Here is a 22,848-nt window from a genome sequence, read left to right as displayed (position 1 = left end):
AACTACTGTAGCATAAATACTGGAGGCTGAGACAGGAGGGGTCGGGAGACACTGTGGCCCTGTCTGACGATACCCCCGAACAGGGCCAAACAGGCAGGATATAACCCCACCCACTTTGCCAAAGCACAACCCCACACCACTAGAGGGATATCTTCAACCACCAACTTACCATCCTGAGACAAGGCCAAGTATAGCCCACAAAGATCTCCGCCACGACACAACCCAAGGGGGGGCGCCAACCCAGACAGGAAGATCACGTCAGTGACTCAACCTACTCAAGTGACGCACCCCTCCTAGGGACGGCATGGAAGAGCACCAGTAAGCCAGTGACTCAGCCCCTGTAATAGGGTTAGAGGCAGAGAATCCCAGTGGAGAGAGGGGAACCGGCCAGGCCGAGACAGCAAGGGCGGTTCGTTGCTCCAGTGCCTTTCCGTTCACCTTCACACTCCTGGGCCACTATACCTATTTTGCCATTTGGACTGGGCACCTTTACGACATGGAACTCTACTAATCCATCACGGCGGGTCTGTCGATGGAACCGCACGAGGAGGCTACAACAGACTTCTTCCGTCGTGACATCCCTCTAAGGCTCTTCTGCTAGCTTGCTAGCCCCAACCCACTAGCTGTCTGAATTGCTGTGTCTCCAGCCAGCTTAACAACTCACTGGACCCTTATGCCTCTCCCTAATGTCCATTGCTGTTCTGGTTAGTGATGACTGTCTTATTTCCCTGTAGAGCCTCTAGCCCTGCTCAGTATGCCTTAGCTAACCCTTCAGTTCCACCTCCCACACATGCGGTGACATCACCTGGTTTAAATTATGTTTCTAGAGACAATATCTCTCTCATCGTCACTCTATGCGTAGGTTTACTTCCACTGTCTTCACATCCTACCATACCTTTGTCTGTACATTATGCCTTGAATCTATTCTATCGCGCCCAGAAACCTGCTCCTTTTACTCTCTGTTCCGAACGTACTAGACGACCAGTTCTTATAGCCTTTAGCCGTACCCTTATCCTACTCCTCCTCTGCTCCTCTGGTGATGTAGAGGTTAATCCAGGCCCAGCAGTGCCTAGCTCCTCTCCCATTCCCCAGGCGCTCTCATTTGTTGACTTCTGTAACCGTAAAAGCCTTGGTTTCATGCATGTTAACATTAGAAGCCTCCTCCCCAAATTTGTTTTATTCACTGCCTTAGCACACTCTGCCAACCCGGATGTCCTAGCCGTGTCTGAATTCTGGCTTAGGAAGACCACCAAAAACCCTGAAATTTCCATCCCTAACTATAACATTTTCGACAAGATAGAATTGCCAAAGGGGGCGGAGTGGCAATCTACTGCAGAGATAGCCTGCAGAGTTCTGTCATACTATCCATGTCTGTGCCCAAACAATTCGAGCTTCTACTTCTAAAAATCCACCTTTCCAGAAACAAGTCTCTCACCGTTGCTGCTTGCTATAGACCACCCTCTGCCCCCAGCTGTGCCCTGGACACCATATGTGAATTGATTGCCCCCCCCATCTATCTTCAGAGCTCGTGCTGCTAGGTGACCTAAACTGGGACATGCTTAACTTCTTATGGGCAGGTGGGACGATAGCGTCCCCCCTGGCCAACATCCGGTGAAATTGCAGTGCGTGAAATTCAAACTACAGAATTATAAATATTGAACTTTCATAAAATCCCAAGTGTAATACATCAAAATAAAGCTTAACTTCTTGTTAATCCAGCTACTATGTCAGATTTCAAAAAGGCGTTACGGTGAAAGCACACCATGCGATTATCTGAAGACAGTGCCCCGCATACAAAAGCATGAAAAACATATTTCAACCAGGCAGGTGCGACACGAATGTCAGAAATAGCGATATAATAAATGCCTTACCTTTGATGATCGTCTTCTGTTGGCCCGCCAAAAGGTCCCAGATACATCACAAATGGTCCTTTTGTTCAATAATGTCCTTCTTTATATCCATAACAACTCAGTTTAGCTGGCGCGCTTCAGTCAATAATCCATCCAGTTTCCCTCCATCAAAATGCATACAAAATGAATCCCAAATGTTACTAATAAACTTTTCCAAACAAGTCAAACAACATTTATAATCAAACCTTAGGTACCCTAATACGTAAATAAACGATATATTTAAGACAGAGAATCGTTATTGTCTTTATCGGAGAAAAATACCAAAGAACATGCTCTCTTCCACACGCTTGGAAACACTACAGCAAAAAATGGGAGCCACCTAGAAAAACTACAATTTCTGGCTAATTTTTCCAAAAACCAGCCTGAAACTCTTTCTAAAGACTGTTGACATCTAGTGGAAGCCCTAGGAACTGCAATCTGGGAGGACTTCACCTCATAATAAACATGAAAGCCATTGGAAACAGTGGAAGGCTGAATTATATATTTTCTGGGATGGTTTGTCCTTGGGGTTTCGCCTGCCATGTCAGTTCTGTTATACTCACTGACATAATTTTAACAGTTTTAGAAACTTTAGAGTGTTTTCTATCCAAATCTATGCATATACTAGCTTCTGGGCCTGAGTAACAGGCAGTTTACTTTGGGCACCCTTTTCATCCGGACGTGAAAATACTGCCCCCTACCCAAGACAGGTCAACACCCCGGCCATCCTACAATCTAAGCTTGATGCCCTCAATCTCAAACAAATTATCAATGAACCTACCAGGTACAACCCCAAATCTGTAAACAAGGGCACCCTCATAGATATCATCCTAACCAACTTGCCCTCCAAATACACCTCTGCTGTCTTCAACCAAAATCTCAGTGATCACTGCCTCATTGCCTGCATCCGTAATGGGTCTGCGGTCAAACGACCACACCTCATCACTGTCAAATGCTCCCTAAAACACTTCAGCGAGCAGGCCTTTCTAATCGACCTGGCCCGGGTATCCTGGAAGGATATTGACCTCATCCCGTCAGTAGAGGATGCCTGGTTATTCTTTAAAAGTGCCTTCCTCACCATCTTAAATAAGCATGTCTCATTCAAAAAATGTAGAACCAGGAACAGATATAGCCCTTGCTCCACTCCAGAATTGACTGCCCTTGACCAGCACAAAAACATCCTATGGTGTACTGCATTAGCATCAAATAGCCCCCATGATATGCAACTTTTCAGGGAAGTTAAGAACCAATATACACAAGCAGTTAGGAAAGCTAAGGCTAGCTTTTTCAAACAGAAATTTGCATCCTGTAGCACAAACTCAAAAAAGTTCTGGGACACTGTAAAGTCCATGGAGAATAAGAGCACCTCCTCCCAGCTCCCCACTGCACTGAGTCTAGGAAGCACTGTCACCACCGATAAATCCACGATAATTGAGAATTTCAATAAGCATTTTTCTACGGCTGGCCATGCTTTCCACCTGGCTACCCCTACCCCGGTCAACTGCCATGCACCCCCCACAGCAACTCACCCAAGCCTCCCCCATTTCTCCTTCACCCAAATCCAGATAGCTGATGTTCTGAAAGAGCTGCAAAATCTGGACCCCTACAAATCAGCCGGGCTAGACAATCTGGACCCTCTCTTTCTATCTGCCGAAATTGTTGCAACCCCTCTCTTCGTATCGTCTGAGATCCCCAAAGATCGGAAACCTGCCGCGGTCATCCCCTCTTCAAAGGGGGAGACACTCTAGACCCAAACTGCTACAGACCTATATCTATCCTACCCTGCCTTTCTAAGGTCTTCGAAAGCCAAGTTAACAAACAGATCACCGACCATTTCGAATCCCACCGTACCTTCTCCGCTATGCAATCTGGCTTCCGAGCTGGTCATGGGTGCACCTCAGACACGCTCAAGGTCCTAAACGATATCATAACTGCCATCGATAAGAGACAATACTGTGCAGCCATATTCATCAACCTGGCCAAGGCTTTCGACTCTGTCAATCACCACATTCTTATCGGCAGACTCAACAGCCTTGGTTTCTCAAATGACTGCCTTGCCTGGTTCACCAACTACTTCTCTGATAGAGTTCAGTGTGTCAAATCGGAGGGCAAATACCTAGGTGTCTGGTTAGACTGTAAACTCTCCTTCCAGACCCACATTAAGCATCTCCAATCCAAAATTAAATCTAGAATCGGCTTCCTATTTCGCAACAAAGCATCCTTCACTCATGCTGCCAAACACACCCTCGTAAAACTGACCATCCTACCGATCCTCGACTTCAGTGATGTCATCTATAAAATAGCCTCCAACACTCTACTCAACAAACTGGATGCAGTCTATCACAGTGCCATCCGTTTTGTCACCAAAGCCCCATACACTACCCACCATTGCGACATGTACGCTCTCGTTGGTTGGCCCTCGCTTCATACTCGTCGCCAAACCCACTGGCTACAGGTTATCTACAAGTCTCTGCAAGGTAAAGCCCCGCCTTATGTCAGCTCACTGGTCACCATAGCAGCACCCACTCGTAGTATGCGCTCTAGCAGGTATATCTCACTGGTCACCCCCAAAGCCAATTCCTCCTTTGGTCGTCTTTCCTTCCAGTTCTCTGCTGCCAATGACTGGAACGAACTGCAAAAATCTCTGAAGCTGGAGACTCATATCTCCCTCACTAGCTTTAAGCACCAGCTGTCAGAGCAGCTCACAGACCACTGCACCTGTACATAGCCCATCTGTAAACAGCCCATCTATCTACCTACCTCATCCCCATACTGTATTTATTTATTTATTTATTTATCTTGCTCCTTTGCACCCCAGTATCTCTATTTGCACATTCATCTTCTGCACAACTACCATTCCAGTGTTTAATTGCTATATTGTAATTACTTCGCCACCATGGCCTATTTATTGCCTTAACTTACCTCATTTGCACTCACTGTATATAGACTTTTTGTTTTCTTTTGTTCTACTGTATTATTGACTGTATGTTTTGTTTATTCCATGTGTAACTCTGTGTTGTTGTATGTGTCGAATTGCTACGCTTTATCTTGGCCAGGTCGCAGTTGTAAATGAGAACTTGTTCTCAACTAGCCTACCTGGTTAAATAAAGTTGAAATATATATATTTAAATTCAAGGGACTTTATTGTCATGGGAAACATATGTTAACATTGCCAAAGAATGTGAAGTAGATAATATACAAAAGTGAAATAAACAATAAAAATCAACAGTAAATCTTACACTCACAGAAGTTCCAAAAGAATAAAGAAATTTCACATGTCATATTATGTATATATACAGTGTTGCAACGATGTGCAAATGGTTAAAGTACAAAAGGGAAAATAAATAAACATAAATATGGGTTGTATTTACAATGGTGTGTGTTCTTCACTGGTTGCCCTTTTCTTGTGGCAACAGGTCACAAATCTTGCTGTTGTGATGGCACACTGTGGTATTTCACCCAGTAGATATGGGAGTTTATCAAAATTGGGTTTGTTTTCGAATTCTTTGTGGATCTGTGTAATCTGAGGGAAATATGCGTCTCTAATACGGTCATAATTTGGCAGGAGGTTAGGAAGTGCAGCTCAGTTTCCAACTCATTTTGTGGGTAGTGTGCACATAGCCTGTCTTCTCTTGAGAGCCAGGTCTGCTTATGGTGGCCTTTCTCAATAGCAAGGCTATGGTCACTGAGTCTGTACACAGTCAAAGCTTTCCTTAAGTTTGAGTCAGTCACAGTGGTCAGGTATTCTGCCACGGTGTACTCTCTGTTTAGGACCAAATAGCATTCATGTTTGCTCTGTTTTTTTGTTAATTCTTTCCAATGTGTCAAGTAATTATCTATTTGTTTTCTCATGATATGGTTAGGTCTAATTGTGCTGCTGTCCTGGGGCTCTGTCGGGTGTGTTTGTGTTTGTGAACAGAGCCCCAGGACCAGTTTGCTTAGGGGACTCTTCTCCAGGTTCATCTCTCTGTAGGTGATGGCTTTGTTATGGAAGGTTTGAGAATCGCTTCCTTTTATGTGGTTATAGAATTTAACGGGTCTTTTCTGGATTTTGATAATTAGCGGGTATCGGCCTAATTCTGCTCTGCATGCATTATTTGGTGTTTTACGTTGTACACAGAGGATATTTTTGCAGAATTCTGCATGCAGAGTCTCAACTTGGTGTTAGTCCCATTTTGTGAATTCTTGGTTGGTGAGCGGACACCAGACCTCACAACCATAAAGGGCAATGGGTTCTATAACTGATTCATGTATTTTTAGCCAGATTCTAATTGGTATGTTGAATTTTATGTTCCTTTTGATGGCATAGAAGGCCCTTCTTGCCTTGTCTCTCAGATCGTTCACAGCTTTGTGGAAGTTACCTGTGGCGCTGATGTTTAGGCCGAGGTATGTATAGTTTTTTGTGTGCTCTAGAGCAACGGTGTCTAGATGGAATTTGTATTTGTGGTCCTGGCGACTGGACCTTTTTTGGAACACCTTTATTTTGGTCTCACTGAGATTTACTGTCAGGGCCCAGGTCTGGCAGAATCTGTGCAGAAGATCTAGGTGCTGCTGTAGGCCCTCCTTGGTCAGAGACAGAAGCACCAGATCATCAGCAAACAGTAGACATTTGACTTCAGATTCTAGTAGGGTGAGGCCGGGTGCTGCAGACTGTTCTAGTGCCCTCGCCAATTCGTTGATATATATGTTGAAGAGGGTGGGGCTTAAGCTGCATCCCTTTCTCACCCCACGGCCCTGTGGGAACAATTGTGTGTGTTTTTTTGCTAAATTTAACCGCACACTTGTTGTTTGTGTACATGGATTTTATAATGTCGTATGTTTTTCCCCCAACACCATCAATTTGTATAACAGACCCTCATGCCAAATTGAGTCAAAGGCTTTTTTTAAATCAACAAAGCATGAGAAGACTTTGCCTTTGTTTTGGTTTGTTTGTTTGTCAGTTAGGGTGTGCAGGGTGAATACGTAATCTGTCGTACGATAATTTGGTAAAAAGCCAATTTGACATTTGCTCAGTATAATGTTTTCACAGGGAAAATGTACGAGTCTGCTGTTAATGATAATGTAGAGGATTTTCCCAAGGTTGCTGTTGCCGCATATCCTACGGTAGTTATTGGGGTCAAATTTGTCTCCACTTTTGAGAATTGGAGTGATCAGTCCTTGGTTCCAGATATTGGGGAAGATGCCAGAGGTAAGGATGATGTTAAAGAGTTTTAGTATAGAAAATTGGAATTTGTTGTCTGTGCATTTTATAATTTCATTGAGGATACCATCAACACCACAGGCCTTTTTGGGTTGGAGGGATTGTATTTGGTGCTGTAGTTCATTCTAGGTAATTGGAGAATCCAGTCGGTTCTGGTAGTATTTAGTAGTTGATTCTAAGATTTGTATTTGATCATGTATATGTTTTTGCTGTTTGTTCTTTGTTATAGAGCCAAAAAGATTGGAGAAGTGGTTTACTCATACATCTCCATTTGGATAGATAATTATTCGTGTTGTTGTTTGTTTAGTGTTTTCCAATTTTCCCAGAAGTGGTTAGAGTCTATGGATTCTTCAGTTACATTGAGCTGATTTCTGACGTGCTGTTCCTTCTTTTTCTGTAGTGTATTTCTGTATTGTTTTAGTGATTCACCATAGAGAAGACGTACGCTCTCTCTCTCTCTTTCTCGCTAGCTGTCATTCCCCTGTTAGTTTGGTCCCTGTCACTCCCCTGTTAGTGTGGTCTCTGTCACTCCCCTGTTAGTGTGGTCTCTGTCACTCCCCTGTTAGTGTGGTCTCTGTCACTCCCCTGTTAGTGTGGTCTCTGTCACTCCCCTGTTAGTGTGGTCTGTCACTCCCCTGTTAGTGTGGTCTGTCACTCCCCTGTTAGTGTGGTCTCTGTCACTCCCCTGTTAGTGTGGTCTGTCACTCCCCTGTTAGTGTGGTCTGTCACTCCCCTGTTAGTGTGGTCTCTGTCACTCCCCTGTTAGTGTGGTCTCTGTCACTCCCCTGTTAGTGTGGTCTCTGTCACTCCCCTGTTAGTGTGGTCTCTGTCACTCCCCTGTTAGTGTGGTCTGTCACTCCCCTGTTAGTGTGGTCACTGTCACTCCCCTGTTAGTGTGGTCTGTCACTCCCCTGTTAGTGTGGTCTCTGTCACTCCCCTGTTAGTGTGGTCTCTGTCACTCCCCTGTTAGTGTGGTCTCTGTCACTCCCCTGTTAGTGTGGTCTCTGTCACTCCCCTGTTAGTGTGGTCTCTGTCACTCCCCTGTTAGTGTGGTCTCTGTCACTCCCCTGTTAGTGTGGTCTCTGTCACTCCCCTGTTAGTGTGGTCTCTGTCACTCCCCTGTTGGTGTGGTCTCTGTCACTCCCCTGTTAGTGTGGTCTCTGTCACACCCCTGTTAGTGTGGTCTGTCACTCCCCTGTTAGTGTGGTCTGTCACTCCCCTGTTAGTGTGGTCTCTGTCACTCCCCTGTTAGTGTGGTCTGTCACTCCCCTGTTAGTGTGGTCTGTCACTCCCCTGTTAGTGTGGTCTCTGTCACTCCCCTGTTAGTGTGGTCTCTGTCACTCCCCTGTTAGTGTGGTCTCTGTCACTCCCCTGTTAGTGTGGTCCCTGTCACTCCCCTGTTAGTGTGGTCTCTGTCACTCCCCTGTTAGTGTGGTCTGTCACTCCCCTGTTAGTGTGGTCTCTGTCACTCCCCTGTTAGTGTGGTCTCTGTCACTCCCCTGTTAGTGTGGTCTGTCACTCCCCTGTTAGTGTGGTCTGTCACTCCCCTGTTAGTGTGGTCTCTGTCACTCCCCTGTTAGTGTGGTCTCTGTCACTCCCCTGTTAGTGTGGTCTCTGTCACTCCCCTGTTAGTGTGGTCTGTCACTCCCCTGTTAGTGTGGTCTCTGTCACTCCCCTGTTAGTGTGGTCTCTGTCACTCCCCTGTTAGTGTGGTCTCTGTCACTCCCCTGTTAGTGTGGTCTGTCACTCCCCTGTTAGTGTGGTCACTGTCACTCCCCTGTTAGTGTGGTCCCTGTCACTCCCCTGTTAGTGTGGTCTGTCACTCCCCTGTTAGTGTGGTCTCTGTCACTCCCCTGTTAGTGTGGTCCCTGTCACTCCCCTGTTAGTGTGGTCTGTCACTCCCCTGTTAGTTTGGTCTCTGTCACTCCCCTGTTAGTGTGGTCTGTCACTCCCCTGTTAGTGTGGTCTCTGTCACTCCCCTGTTAGTGTGGTCCCTGTCACTCCCCTGTTAGTGTGGTCTGTCACTCCCCTGTTAGTGTGGTCTCTGTCACTCCCCTGTTAGTGTGGTCCCTGTCACTCCCCTGTTAGTGTGGTCTCTGTCACTCCCCTGTTAGTGTGGTCTCTGTCACTCCCCTGTTAGTGTGGTCTGTCACTCCCCTGTTAGTTTGGTCTCTGTCACTCCCCTGTTAGTGTGGTCTGTCACTCCCCTGTTAGTGTGGTCTGTCACTCCCCTGTTAGTGTGGTCCCTGTCACTCCCCTGTTAGTGTGGTCTCTGTCACTCCCCTGTTAGTGTGGTCCCTGTCACTCCCCTGTTAGTGTGGTCCCTGTCACTCCCCTGTTAGTGTGGTCTCTGTCACTCCCCTGTTAGTGTGGTCTGTCACTCCCCTGTTAGTGTGGTCCCTGTCACTCCCCTGTTAGTGTGGTCTCTGTCACTCCCCTGTTAGTGTGGTCTCTGTCACTCCCCTGTTAGTGTGGTCTCTGTCACTCCCCTGTTAGTGTGGTCCCTGTCACTCCCCTGTTAGTGTGGTCTCTGTCACTCCCCTGTTAGTTTGGTCCCTGTCACTCCCCTGTTAGTGTGGTCTGTCACTCCCCTGTTAGTTTGGTCTCTGTCACTCCCCTGTTAGTGTGGTCTCTGTCACTCCCCTGTTAGTGTGGTCTCTGTCACTCCCCTGTTAGTGTGGTCTGTCACTCCCCTGTTAGTGTGGTCTCTGTCACTCCCCTGTTAGTGTGGTCTGTCACTCCCCTGTTAGTGTGGTCTCTGTCACTCCCCTGTTAGTGTGGTCTCTGTCACTCCCCTGTTAGTGTGGTCTCTGTCACTCCCCTGTTAGTGTGGTCTCTGTCACTCCCCTGTTAGTGTGGTCTCTGTCACTCCCCTGTTAGTGTGGTCTCTGTCACTCCCCTGTTAGTGTGGTCTCTGTCACTCCCCTGTTAGTGTGGTCTGTCACTCCCCTGTTAGTGTGGTCTCTGTCACTCCCCTGTTAGTTTGGTCTCTGTCACTCCCCTGTTAGTGTGGTCTCTGTCACTCCCCTGTTAGTGTGGTCTCTGTCACTCCCCTGTTAGTGTGGTCTGTCACTCCCCTGTTAGTGTGGTCCCTGTCACTCCCCCTATTAGTGTGGTCTCTGTCACTCCCCTGTTAGTGTGGTCTGTCACTCCCCTGTTAGTGTGGTCTCTGTCACTCCCCTGTTAGTGTGGTCTATGTCACTCCCCTGTTAGTGTGTTCCCTGTCACTCCCCTGTTAGTGTGGTCTGTCACTCCCCTGTTAGTGTGGTCTGTCACTCCCCTGTTAGTGTGGTCTCTGTCACTCCCCTGTTAGTGTGGTCTCTGTCACTCCCCTGTTAGTTTGGTCTCTGTCACTCCCCTGTTAGTGTGGTCTCTGTCACTCCCCTGTTAGTGTGGTCTCTGTCACTCCCCTGTTAGTGTGGTCTCTGTCACTCCCCTGTTAGTGTAGTCTCTGTCACTCCCCTGTTAGTGTGGTCTGTCACTCCCCTGTTAGTGTGGTCTCTGTCACTCCCCTGTTAGTGTGGTCTCTGTCACTCCCCTGTTAGTGTGGTCTGTCACTCCCCTGTTAGTGTGGTCTCTGTCACTCCCCTGTTAGTGTGGTCTCTGTCACTCCCCTGTTAGTGTGGTCTCTGTCACTCCCCTGTTAGTGTGGTCTCTGTCACTCCCCTGTTAGTGTGGTCTGTCACTCCCCTGTTAGTGTGGTCTCTGTCACTCCCCTGTTAGTGTGGTCTCTGTCACTCCCCTGTTAGTGTGGTCTCTGTCACTCCCCTGTTAGTGTGGTCTCTGTCACTCCCCTGTTAGTGTGGTCTCTGTCACTCCCCTGTTAGTGTGGTCCCTGTCACTCCCCTGTTAGTGTGGTCTCTGTCACTCCCCTGTTAGTGTGGTCTCTGTCACTCCCCTGTTAGTGTGGTCTCTGTCACTCCCCTGTTAGTGTGGTCTCTGTCACTCCCCTGTTAGTGTGGTCTGTCACTCCCCTGTTAGTTTGGTCTCTGTCACTCCCCTGTTAGTGTGGTCTCTGTCACTCCCCTGTTAGTGTGGTCTCTGTCACTCCCCTGTTAGTGTGGTCTGTCACTCCCCTGTTAGTGTGGTCTCTGTCACTTCCCTGTTAGTGTGGTCTGTCACTCCCCTGTTAGTGTGGTCTCTGTCACTCCCCTGTTAGTGTGGTCTCTGTCACTCCCCTGTTAGTGTGGTCTCTGTCACTCCCCTGTTCGTTTGGTCTCTGTCACTCCCTGTTAGTGTGGTCTCTGTCACTCCCCTGTTAGTGTGGTCTCTGTCACTCCCCTGTTAGTGTGGTCTCTGTCACTCCCCTGTTAGTGTGGTCCCTGTCACTCCCCTGTTAGTGTGGTCTGTCACTCCCCTGTTAGTGTGGTCTCTGTCACTCCCCTGTTAGTGTGGTCTCTATCACTCCCCTGTTAGTGTGGTCTCTATCACTCCCCTGTTAGTGTGGTCTCTGTCACTCCCCTGTTAGTGTTGTCTCTGTCACTCCCCTGTTAGTGTGGTCTCTGTCACTCCCCTGTTAGTGTGGTCTCTGTCACTCCCCTGTTAGTGTGGTCTCTGTCACTCCCCTGTTAGTTTGGTCTCTGTCACTCCCCTGTTAGTGTGGTCTCTGTCACTCCCCTGTTAGTGTGGTCTCTGTCACTCCCCTGTTAGTGTGGTCTCTGTCACTCCCCTGTTAGTGTGGTCTCTGTCACACCCCTGTTAGTGTGGTCTCTGTCACTCCCCTGTTAGTGTGGTCTGTCACTCCCCTGTTAGTGTGGTCTCTGTCACTCCCCTGTTAGTGTGGTCTCTGTCACTCCCCTGTTAGTGTGGTCTCTGTCACTCCCCTGTTAGTGTGGTCTGTCACTCCCCTGTTAGTGTGGTCTCTGTCACTCCCCTGTTAGTGTGGTCTCTGTCACTCCCCTGTTAGTGTGGTCTGTCACTCCCCTGTTAGTGTGGTCTCTGTCACTTCCCTGTTAGTGTGGTCTGTCACTCCCCTGTTAGTGTGGTCTCTGTCACTCCCCTGTTAGTGTGGTCTCTGTCACTCCCCTGTTAGTGTGGTCTCTGTCACTCCCCTGTTAGTGTGGTCTCTGTCACTCCCCTGTTCGTTTGGTCTCTGTCACTCCCTGTTAGTGTGGTCTCTGTCACTCCCCTGTTAGTGTGATCTCTGTCACTCCCCTGTTAGTGTGGTCTCTGTCACTCCCCTGTTAGTGTGGTCTCTGTCACTCCCCTGTTAGTGTGATCTGTCACTCCCCTGTTAGTGTGGTCTCTGTCACTCCCCTGTTAGTGTGGTCTCTGTCACTCCCCTGTTAGTGTGGTCTGTCACTCCCCTGTTAGTGTGGTCTGTCACTCCCCTGTTAGTTTGGTCTCTGTCACTCCCCTGTTAGTGTGGTCTCTGTCACTCCCCTGTTAGTGTGGTCTGTCACTCCCCTGTTAGTGTGGTCTCTGTCACTCCCCTGTTAGTGTGGTCTCTGTCACTCCCCTGTTAGTGTGGTCCCTGTCACTCCCCTGTTAGTGTGGTCTCTGTCACTCCCCTGTTAGTGTGGTCTGTCACTCCCCTGTTAGTGTGGTCTCTGTCACTCCCCTGTTAGTGTGGTCTGTCACTCCCCTGTTAGTGTGGTCACTGTCACTCCCCTGTTAGTGTGGTCACTGTCACTCCCCTGTTAGTGTGGTCACTGTCACTCCCCTGTTAGTGTGGTCCCTGTCACTCCCCTGTTAGTGTGGTCTGTCACTCCCCTGTTAGTGTGGTCTCTGTCACTCCCCTGTTAGTGTGGTCTCTGTCACTCCCCTGTTAGTGTGATCTCTGTCACTCCCCTGTTAGTGTGGTCTGTCACTCCCCTGTTAGTGTGGTCTGTCACTCCCCTGTTAGTGTGGTCTGTCACTCCCCTGTTAGTGTGGTCTCTATCACTCCCCTGTTAGTGTGGTCTCTATCACTCCCCTGTTAGTGTGGTCTCTGTCACTCCCCTGTTAGTGTGGTCTCTGTCACTCCCCTGTTAGTGTGGTCTCTGTCACTCCCCTGTTAGTGTGGTCTCTGTCACTCCCCTGTTAGTGTGGTCTCTGTCACTCCCCTGTTAGTGTGGTCTCTGTCACTCCCCTGTTAGTGTGGTCTCTGTCACTCCCCTGTTAGTGTGGTCTCTGTCACTCCCCTGTTAGTGTGGTCTCTGTCACTCCCCTGTTAGTGTGGTCTCTGTCACTCCCCTGTTAGTGTGGTCTCTGTCACTCCCCTGTTAGTGTGGTCTCTGTCACTCCCCTGTTAGTGTGGTCTCTGTCACTCCCCTGTTAGTGTGGTCTGTCACTCCCCTGTTAGTGTGGTCTCTGTCACTCCCCTGTTAGTGTGGTCTCTGTCACTCCCCTGTTAGTGTGGTCTCTGTCACTCCCCTGTTAGTGTGGTCCCTGTCACTCCCCTGTTAGTGTGGTCTCTGTCACTCCCCTGTTAGTGTGGTCTCTGTCACTCCCCTGTTAGTGTGGTCTCTGTCACCCCCTGTTAGTGTGGTCTCTGTCACTCCCCTGTTAGTGTGGTCTCTGTCACTCCCCTGTTAGTGTGGTCTCTGTCACTCCCCTGTTAGTGTGGTCTCTGTCACTCCCCTGTTAGTGTGGTCTCTGTCACTCCCCTGTTAGTGTGGTCTCTGTCACTCCCCTGTTAGTGTGGTCTCTATCACTCCCCTGTTAGTGTGGTCTCTGTCACTCCCCTGTTAGTGTGGTCTCTGTCACTCCCCTGTTAGTGTGGTCTCTGTCACTCCCCTGTTAGTGTGGTCTCTGTCACTCCCCTGTTAGTTTGGTCTCTGTCACTCCCCTGTTAGTGTGGTCTCTGTCACTCCCCTGTTAGTGTGGTCTCTGTCACTCCCCTGTTAGTGTGGTCTCTGTCACTCCCCTGTTAGTGTGGTCTGTCACTCCCCTGTTAGTGTGGTCTCTGTCACTCCCCTGTTAGTGTGGTCTATCACTCCCCTGTTAGTGTGGTCTGTCACTCCCCTGTTAGTGTGGTCTCTGTCACTCCCCTGTTAGTGTGGTCCCTTTCACTCCCCTGTTAGTGTGGTCCCTGTCACTCCCCTGTTAGTGTGGCCTCTGTCACTCCCCTGTTAGTGTGGTCTGTCACTCCCCTGTTAGTGTGGTCTGTCACTCCCCTGTTAGTGTGGTCTCTGTCACTCCCCTGTTAGTGTGGTCTCTGTCACTCCCCTGTTAGTGTGGTCTGTCACTCACCTGTTAGTGTGGTCTCTGTCACTCCCCTGTTAGTTTGGTCTCTGTCACTCCCCTGTTAGTGTGGTCTCTGTCACTCCCCTGTTAGTGTGGTCTCTGTCACTCCCCTGTTAGTTTGGTCCCTGTCACTCCCCTGTTAGTGTGGTCTCTGTCACTCCCCTGTTAGTGTGGTCTGTCACTCCCCTGTTAGTGTGGTCTCTGTCACTCCCCTGTTAGTGTGGTCTCTGTCACTCCCCTGTTAGTGTGGTCTGTCACTCCCCTGTTAGTGTGGTCTGTCACTCCCCTGTTAGTGTGGTCTCTGTCACTCCCCTGTTAGTGTGGTCTGTCACTCCCTTGTTAGTGTGGTCTCTGTCACTCCCCTGTTAGTGTGGTCTCTGTCACTCCCCTGTTAGTGTGGTCTCTGTCACTCCCCTGTTAGTGTGGTCCCTGTCACTCCCCTGTTAGTGTGGTCTCTGTCACTCCCCTGTTAGTGTGATCTCTGTCACTCCCCTGTTAGTGTGGTCTGTCACTCCCCTGTTAGTGTGGTCTGTCACTCCCCTGTTAGTGTGGTCTGTCACTCCCCTGTTAGTGTGGTCCCTGTCACTCCCCTGTTAGTGTGGTCTCTGTCACTCCCCTGTTAGTGTGGTCTCTGTCACTCCCCTGTTAGTGTGGTCTCTGTCACTCCCCTGTTAGTGTGGTCTCTGTCACTCCCCTGTTAGTGTGGTCCCTGTCACTCCCCTGTTAGTGTGGTCTGTGTCACTCCCCTGTTAGTGTGGTCTCTGTCACTCCCCTGTTAGTGTGGTCTGTCACTCCCCTGTTAGTGTGGTCTCTGTCACTCCCCTGTTAGTGTGGTCTCTGTCACTCCCCTGTTAGTGTGGTCTCTGTCACTCCCCTGTTAGTGTAGTCTCTGTCACTCCCCTGTTAGTGTGGTCTGTCACTCCCCTGTTAGTGTGGTCTCTGTCACTCCCCTGTTAGTGTGGTCTCTGTCACTCCCCTGTTAGTGTGGTCTGTCACTCCCCTGTTAGTGTGGTCTCTGTCACTCCCCTGTTAGTGTGGTCTCTGTCACTCCCCTGTTAGTGTGGTCTCTGTCACTCCCCTGTTAGTGTGGTCTCTGTCACTCCCCTGTTCGTTTGGTCTCTGTCACTCCCCTGTTAGTGTGGTCTCTGTCACTCCCCTGTTAGTGTGGTCTCTGTCACTCCCCTGTTAGTGTGGTCTCTGTCACTCCCCTGTTAGTGTGGTCTCTGTCACTCCCCTGTTAGTGTGGTCTCTGTCACTCCCCTGTTAGTGTGGTCTCTGTCACTCCCCTGTTAGTGTGGTCTGTCACTCCCCTGTTAGTGTGGTCTGTGACACTCCCCTGTTAGTGTGGTCTCTGTCACTCCCCTGTTAGTGTGATCTCTGTCACTCCCCTGTTAGTGTGGTCTGTCACTCCCCTGTTAGTGTGGTCTGTCACTCCCCTGTTAGTGTGGTCTCTGTCACTCCCCTGTTAGTGTGGTCCCTGTCACTCCCCTGTTAGTGTGGTCTGTCACTCCCCTGTTAGTGTGGTCTCTGTCACTCCCCTGTTAGTGTGGTCTCTGTCACTCCCCTGTTAGTGTGATCTCTGTCACTCCCCTGTTAGTGTGGTCTGTCACTCCCCTGTTAGTGTGGTCTATCACTCCCCTGTTAGTGTGGTCTCTGTCACTCCCCTGTTAGTGTGGTCCCTGTCAATCCCCTGTTAGTGTGGTCTGTCACTCCCCTGTTAGTGTGGTCTCTGTCACTCCCCTGTTAGTGTGGTCTCTATCACTCCCCTGTTAGTGTGGTCTCTGTCACTCCCCTGTTAGTGTGGTCTCTGTCACTCCCCTGTTAGTGTGGTCTCTGTCACTCCCCTGTTAGTGTGGTCTCTGTCACTCCCCTGTTAGTGTGGTCTCTGTCACTCCCCTGTTAGTGTGGTCTCTGTCACTCCCCTGTTAGTGTGGTCCCTGTCACTCCCCTGTTAGTGTGGTCTGTGTCACTCCCCTGTTAGTGTGGTCTCTGTCACTCCCCTGTTAGTGTGATCTCTGTCACTCCCCTGTTAGTGTGGTCTGTCACTCCCCTGTTAGTGTGGTCTATCACTCCCCTGTTAGTGTGGTCTCTGTCACTCCCCTGTTAGTGTGGTCCCTGTCACTCCCCTGTTAGTGTGGTCTGTCACTCCCCTGTTAGTGTGGTCTCTGTCACTCCCCTGTTAGTGTGGTCTCTGTCACTCCCCTGTTAGTGTGATCTCTGTCACTCCCCTGTTAGTGTGGTCTGTCACTCCCCTGTTAGTGTGGTCTATCACTCCCCTGTTAGTGTGGTCTCTGTCACTCCCCTGTTAGTGTGGTCCCTGTCACTCCCCTGTTAGTGTGGTCTGTCACTCCCCTGTTAGTGTGGTCTCTGTCACTCCCCTGTTAGTGTGGTCTCTATCACTCCCCTGTTAGTGTGGTCTCTGTCACTCCCCTGTTAGTGTGGTCTCTGTCACTCCCCTGTTAGTGTGGTCTCTGTCACTCCCCTGTTAGTGTGGTCTCTGTCACTCCCCTGTTAGTGTGGTCTCTGTCACTCCCCTGTTAGTGTGGTCTCTGTCACTCCCCTGTTAGTTTGGTCTCTGTCACTCCCCTGTTAGTGTGGTCTCTGTCACTCCCCTGTTAGTGTGGCCTCTGTCACTCCCCTGTTAGTGTGGTCTCTGTCACTCCCCTGTTAGTGTGGTCTGTCACTCCCCTGTTAGTGTGGTCTCTGTCACTCCCCTGTTAGTGTGGTCTGTCACTCCCCTGTTAGTGTGGTCTCTGTCACTCCCCTGTTAGTGTGGTCTTTGTCACTCCCCTGTTAGTGTGGTCCCTGTCACTCCCCTGTTAGTGTGGTCTCTGTCACTCCCCTGTTAGTGTGGTCTGTCACTCCCCTGTTAGTGTGGTCTCTGTCACTCCCCTGTTAGTGTGGTCTCTGTCACTCCCCTGTTAGTGTGATCTCTGTCACTCCCCTGTTAGTGTGGTCTGTCACTCCCCTGTTAGTGTGGTCTATCACTCCCCTGTTAGTGTGGTCTCTGTCACTCCCCTGTTAGTGTGGTCCCTGTCACTCCCCTGTTAGTGTGGTCTGTCACTCCCCTGTTAGTGTGGTCTCTGTCACTCCCCTGTTAGTGTGGTCTCTATCACTCCCCTGTTAGTTTGGTCTCTGTCACTCCCCTGTTAGTGTGGTCTCTGTCACTCCCCTGTTAGTGTGGTCTCTGTCACTCCCTGTTAGTGTGGTCTGTCACTCCCCTGTTAGTGTGGTCTCTGTCACTCCCCTGTTAGTGTGGTCTCTATCACTCCCCTGTTAGTGTGGTCTCTGTCACTCCCCTGTTAGTGTGGTCTCTGTCACTCCCCTGTTAGTGTGGTCTCTGTCACTCCCCTGTTAGTGTGGTCTCTGTCACTCCCCTGTTAGTGTGGTCTCTGTCACTCCCCTGTTAGTGTGGTCTCTGTCACTCCCCTGTTAGTGTGGTCTCTGTCACTCCCTGTTAGTGTGGTCTCTGTCACTCCCCTGTTAGTGTGGTCTCTGTCACTCCCCTGTTAGTGTGGTCTCTGTCACTCCCCTGTTAGTGTGGTCTCTGTCACTCCCCTGTTAGTGTGGTCTGTCACTCCCCTGTTAGTGTGGTCTGTCACTCCCCTGTTAGTGTGGTCTCTGTCACTCCCCTGTTAGTGTGGTCCCTGTCACTCCCCTGTTAGTGTGGTCTGTCACTCCCCTGTTAGTGTGGTCTCTGTCACTCCCCTGTTAGTTTGGTCTCTGTCACTCCCCTGTTAGTGTGGTCTCTGTCACTCCCCTGTTAGTGTGGTCTCTGTCACTCCCCTGTTAGTGTGGTCTGTCACTCCCCTGTTAGTGTGGTCTCTGTCACTCCCCTGTTAGTGTGGTCTCTATCACTCCCCTGTTAGTGTGGTCTCTGTCACTCCCCTGTTAGTGTGGTCTCTGTCACTCCCCTGTTAGTGTGGTCTCTGTCACTCCCCTGTTAGTGTGGTCTCTGTCACTCCCCTGTTAGTGTGGTCTCTGTCACTCCCCTGTTAGTGTGGTCTCTGTCACTCCCCTGTTAGTGTGGTCTCTGTCACTCCCCTGTTAGTGTGGTCTCTGTCACTCCCCTGTTAGTGTGGTCTCTGTCACTCCCCTGTTAGTGTGGTCTCTGTCACTCCCCTGTTAGTGTGGTCTCTGTCACTCCCCTGTTAGTGTGGTCTCTGTCACTCCCCTGTTAGTGTGGTCTCTGTCACTCCCCTGTTAGTGTGGTCTCTGTCACTCCCCTGTTAGTGTGGTCTCTGTCACTCCCCTGTTAGTGTGGTCTCTGTCACTCCCCTGTTAGTGTGGTCCCTTTCACTCCCCTGTTAGTGTGGTCCCTGTCACTCCCCTGTTAGTGTGGCCTCTGTCACTCCCCTGTTAGTGTGGTCCCTGTCACTCCCCTGTTAGTGTGGTCTCTGTCACTCCCCTGTTAGTGTGGTCTGTCACTCCCCTGTTAGTGTGGTCTCTGTCACTCCCCTGTTAGTGTGGTCTGTCACTCCCCTGTTAGTGTGGTCCCTGTCACTCCCCTGTTAGTGTGGTCTCTGTCACTCCCCTGTTAGTGTGGTCTCTGTCACTCCCCTGTTAGTGTGGTCTGTCACTCCCCTGTTAGTGTGGTCTCTGTCACTCCCCTGTTAGTGTGGTCTCTGTCACTCCCCTGTTAGTGTGGTCTGTCACTCACCTGTTAGTGTGGTCTCTGTCACTCCCCTGTTAGTTTGGTCTCTGTCACTCCCCTGTTAGTGTGGTCTCTGTCACTCCCCTGTTAGTGTGGTCTGTCACTCCCCTGTTAGTGTGGTCTCTGTCACTCCCCTGTTAATGTGGTCTGTCACTCCCCTGTTAGTTTGGTCCCTGTCACTCCCCTGTTAGTGTGGTCTGTCACTCCCCTGTTAGTGTGGTCTGTCACTCCCCTGTTAGTGTGGTCTCTGTCACTCCCCTGTTAGTGTGGTCTCTGTCACTCCCCTGTTAGTGTGGTCCCTGTCACTCCCCTGTTAGTGTGGTCTCTGTCACTCCCCTGTTAGTGTGGTCTGTCACTCCCCTGTTAGTGTGGTCTCTGTCACTCCCCTGTTAGTGTGGTCTCTGTCACTCCCCTGTTAGTGTGGTCCCTGTCACTCCCCTGTTAGTGTGGTCTCTGTCACTCCCCTGTTAGTGTGGTCTCTGTCACTCCCCTGTTAGTGTGGTCTCTGTCACTCCCCTGTTAGTGTGGTCTCTGTCACTCCCCTGTTAGTGTGGTCTCTGTCACTCCCCTGTTAGTGTGGTCTCTGTCACTCCCCTGTTAGTGTGGTCTGTCACTCCCCTGTTAGTGTGGTCTCTGTCACTCCCCTGTTAGTGTGGTCTGTCACTCCCCCGTTAGTGTGGTCCCTGTCACTCCCCTGTTAGTGTGGTCTATCACTCCCCTGTTAGTGTGGTCTCTGTCACTCCCCTGTTAGTGTGGTCTCTGTCACTCCCCTGTTAGTGTGGTCTCTGTCACTCCCCTGTTAGTGTGGTCTCTGTCACTCCCCTGTTAGTGTGGTCTCTGTCACTCCCCTGTTAGTGTGGTCTCTGTCACTCCCCTGTTAGTGTGGTCTCTGTCACTCCCCTGTTAGTGTGGTCTCTGTCACTCCCCTGTTAGTGTGGTCTCTGTCACTCCCCTGTTAGTGTGGTCTGTCACTCCCCTGTTAGTGTGGTCTGTCACTCCCCTGTTAGTGTGGTCCCTGTCACTCCCCTGTTAGTGTGGTCTCTGTCACTCCCCTGTTAGTGTGGTCTCTGTCACTCCCCTGTTAGTGTGGTCTCTGTCACTCCCCTGTTAGTGTGGTCCCTGTCACTCCCCTGTTAGTGTGGTCTCTGTCACTCCCCTGTTAGTGTGGTCTGTCACTCCCCTGTTAGTGTGGTCTCTGTCACTCCCCTGTTAGTGTGGTCTGTCACTCCCCTGTTAGTGTGGTCTGTCACTCCCCTGTTAGTGTGGTCTCTGTCACTCCCCTGTTAGTGTGGTCTCTGTCACTCCCCTGTTAGTGTGGTCTGTCACTCCCCTGTTAGTGTGGTCTGTCACTCCCCTGTTAGTGTGGTCTGTCACTCCCCTGTTAGTGTGGTCTCTGTCACTCCCCTGTTAGTGTGGTCTCTGTCACTCCCCTGTTAGTGTGGTCTCTGTCACTCCCCTGTTAGTGTGGTCTGTCACTCCCCTGTTAGTGTGGTCTGTCACTCCCCTGTTAGTGTGGTCTCTGTCACTCCCCTGTTAGTGTGGTCTCTGTCACTCCCCTGTTAGTGTGGTCTGTCACTCCCCTGTTAGTGTGGTCTGTCACTCCCCTGTTAGTGTGGTCACTGTCACTCCCCTGTTAGTGTGGTCACTGTCACTCCCCTGTTAGTGTGGTCCCTGTCACTCCCCTGTTAGTGTGGTCTCTGTCACTCCCCTGTTAGTGTGGTCTCTGTCACTCCCCTGTTAGTGTGGTCTGTCACTCACCTGTTAGTGTGGTCTGTCACTCCCCTGTTAGTGTGGTCTCTGTCACTCCCCTGTTAGTGTGGTCTGTCACTCCCCTGTTAGTGTGGTCTGTCACTCCCCTGTTAGTGTGGTCTCTGTCACTCCCCTGTTAGTGTGGTCTCTGTCACTCCCCTGTTAGTGTGGTCTGTCACTCCCCTGTTAGTGTGGTCTGTCACTCCCCTGTTAGTGTGGTCTGTCACTCCCCTGTTAGTGTGGTCTCTGTCACTCCCCTGTTAGTGTGGTCTCTGTCACTCCCCTGTTAGTGTGGTCTCTGTCACTCCCCTGTTAGTGTGGTCTGTCACTCCCCTGTTAGTGTGGTCTGTCACTCCCCTGTTAGTGTGGTCTCTGTCACTCCCCTGTTAGTGTGGTCTCTGTCACTCCCCTGTTAGTGTGGTCTGTCACTCCCCTGTTAGTGTGGTCTGTCACTCCCCTGTTAGTGTGGTCTCTGTCACTCCCCTGTTAGTGTGGTCTCTGTCACTCCCCTGTTAGTGTGGTCCCTGTCACTCCCCTGTTAGTGTGGTCTGTCACTCCCCTGTTAGTGTGGTCTCTGTCACTCCCCTGTTAGTGTGGTCTCTGTCACTCCCCTGTTAGTGTGGTCCCTGTCACTCCCCTGTTAGTGTGGTCTCTGTCACTCCCCTGTTAGTGTGGTCTCTGTCACTCCCCTGTTAGTGTGGTCTGTCACTCCCCTGTTAGTGTGGTCCCTGTCACTCCCCTGTTAGTGTGGTCTGTCACTCCCCTGTTAGTGTGGTCTCTGTCACTCCCCTGTTAGTGTGATCTCTGTCACTCCCCTGTTAGTGTGGTCTGTCACTCCCCTGTTAGTGTGGTCTGTCACTCCCCTGTTAGTGTGGTCTCTGTCACTCCCCTGTTAGTGTGGTCCCTGTCACTCCCCTGTTAGTGTGGTCTGTCACTCCCCTGTTAGTGTGGTCTCTGTCACTCCCCTGTTAGTGTGGTCTCTGTCACTCCCCTGTTAGTGTGGTCTGTCACTCCCCTGTTAGTGTGGTGTCTGTCACTCCCCTGTTAGTGTGGTCTCTGTCACTCCCCTGTTAGTGTGGTCTCTGTCACTCCCCTGTTAGTGTGGTCTCTGTCACTCCCCTGTTAGTGTGGTCTCTGTCACTCCCCTGTTAGTTTGGTCTCTGTCACTCCCCTGTTAGTGTGGTCTCTGTCACTCCCCTGTTAGTGTGGTCTGTCACTCCCCTGTTAGTGTGGTCTCTGTCACTCCCCTGTTAGTGTGGTCTCTGTCACTCCCCTGTTAGTGTGGTCTCTGTCACTCCCCTGTTAGTGTGGTCTCTGTCACTCCCCTGTTAGTGTGGTTCTGTCACTCCCCTGTTAGTGTGGTCTCTGTCACTCCCCTGTTAGTGTGGTCTCTGTCACTCCCCTGTTAGTTTGGTCTCTGTCACTCCCCTGTTAGTGTGGTCTCTGTCACTCCCCTGTTAGTGTGGTCTCTGTCACTCCCCTGTTAGTGTGGTCTCTGTCACTCCCCTGTTAGTCTGGTCTCTGTCACTCCCTTGTTAGTGTGGTCTCTGTCACTCCCCTGTTAGTGTGGTCTGTCACTCCCCTGTTAGTGTGGTCTCTGTCACTCCCCTGTTAGTGTGGTCTCTGTCACTCCCCTGTTAGTGTGGTCCCTGTCACTCCCCTGTTAGTGTGGTCTCTGTCACTCCCCTGTTAGTGTGGTCCCTGTCACTCCCCTGTTAGTGTGGTCTCTGTCACTCCCCTGTTAGTGTGGTCCCTGTCACTCCCCTGTTAGTGTGGTCTGTCACTCCCCTGTTAGTGTGGTCTCTGTCACTCCCCTGTTAGTGTGGTCTCTGTCACTCCCCTGTTAGTGTGGTCTGTCACTCCCTGTTAGTGTGGTCTGTCACTCCCCTGTTAGTGTGGTCTCTGTCACTCCCCTGTTAGTGTGGTCTCTGTCACTCCCCTGTTAGTGTGGTCCCTGTCACTCCCCTGTTAGTGTGGTCTGTCACTCCCCTGTTAGTGTGGTCTCTGTCACTCCCCTGTTAGTGTGGTCTCTGTCACTCCCCTGTTAGTGTGGTCCCTGTCACTCCCCTGTTAGTGTGGTCTCTGTCACTCCCCTGTTAGTGTGGTCTCTGTCACTCCCCTGTTAGTGTGGTCTGTCACTCCCCTGTTAGTGTGGTCCCTGTCACTCCCCTGTTAGTGTGGTCTGTCAC

Source organism: Salmo salar, chromosome ssa17 (assembly GCF_905237065.1).
Source record: "Salmo salar chromosome ssa17, Ssal_v3.1, whole genome shotgun sequence".
Classification (NCBI taxonomy): Eukaryota; Metazoa; Chordata; class Actinopteri; order Salmoniformes; family Salmonidae; genus Salmo; species Salmo salar.
Note: the sequence above shows the minus strand (reverse complement) of the source record.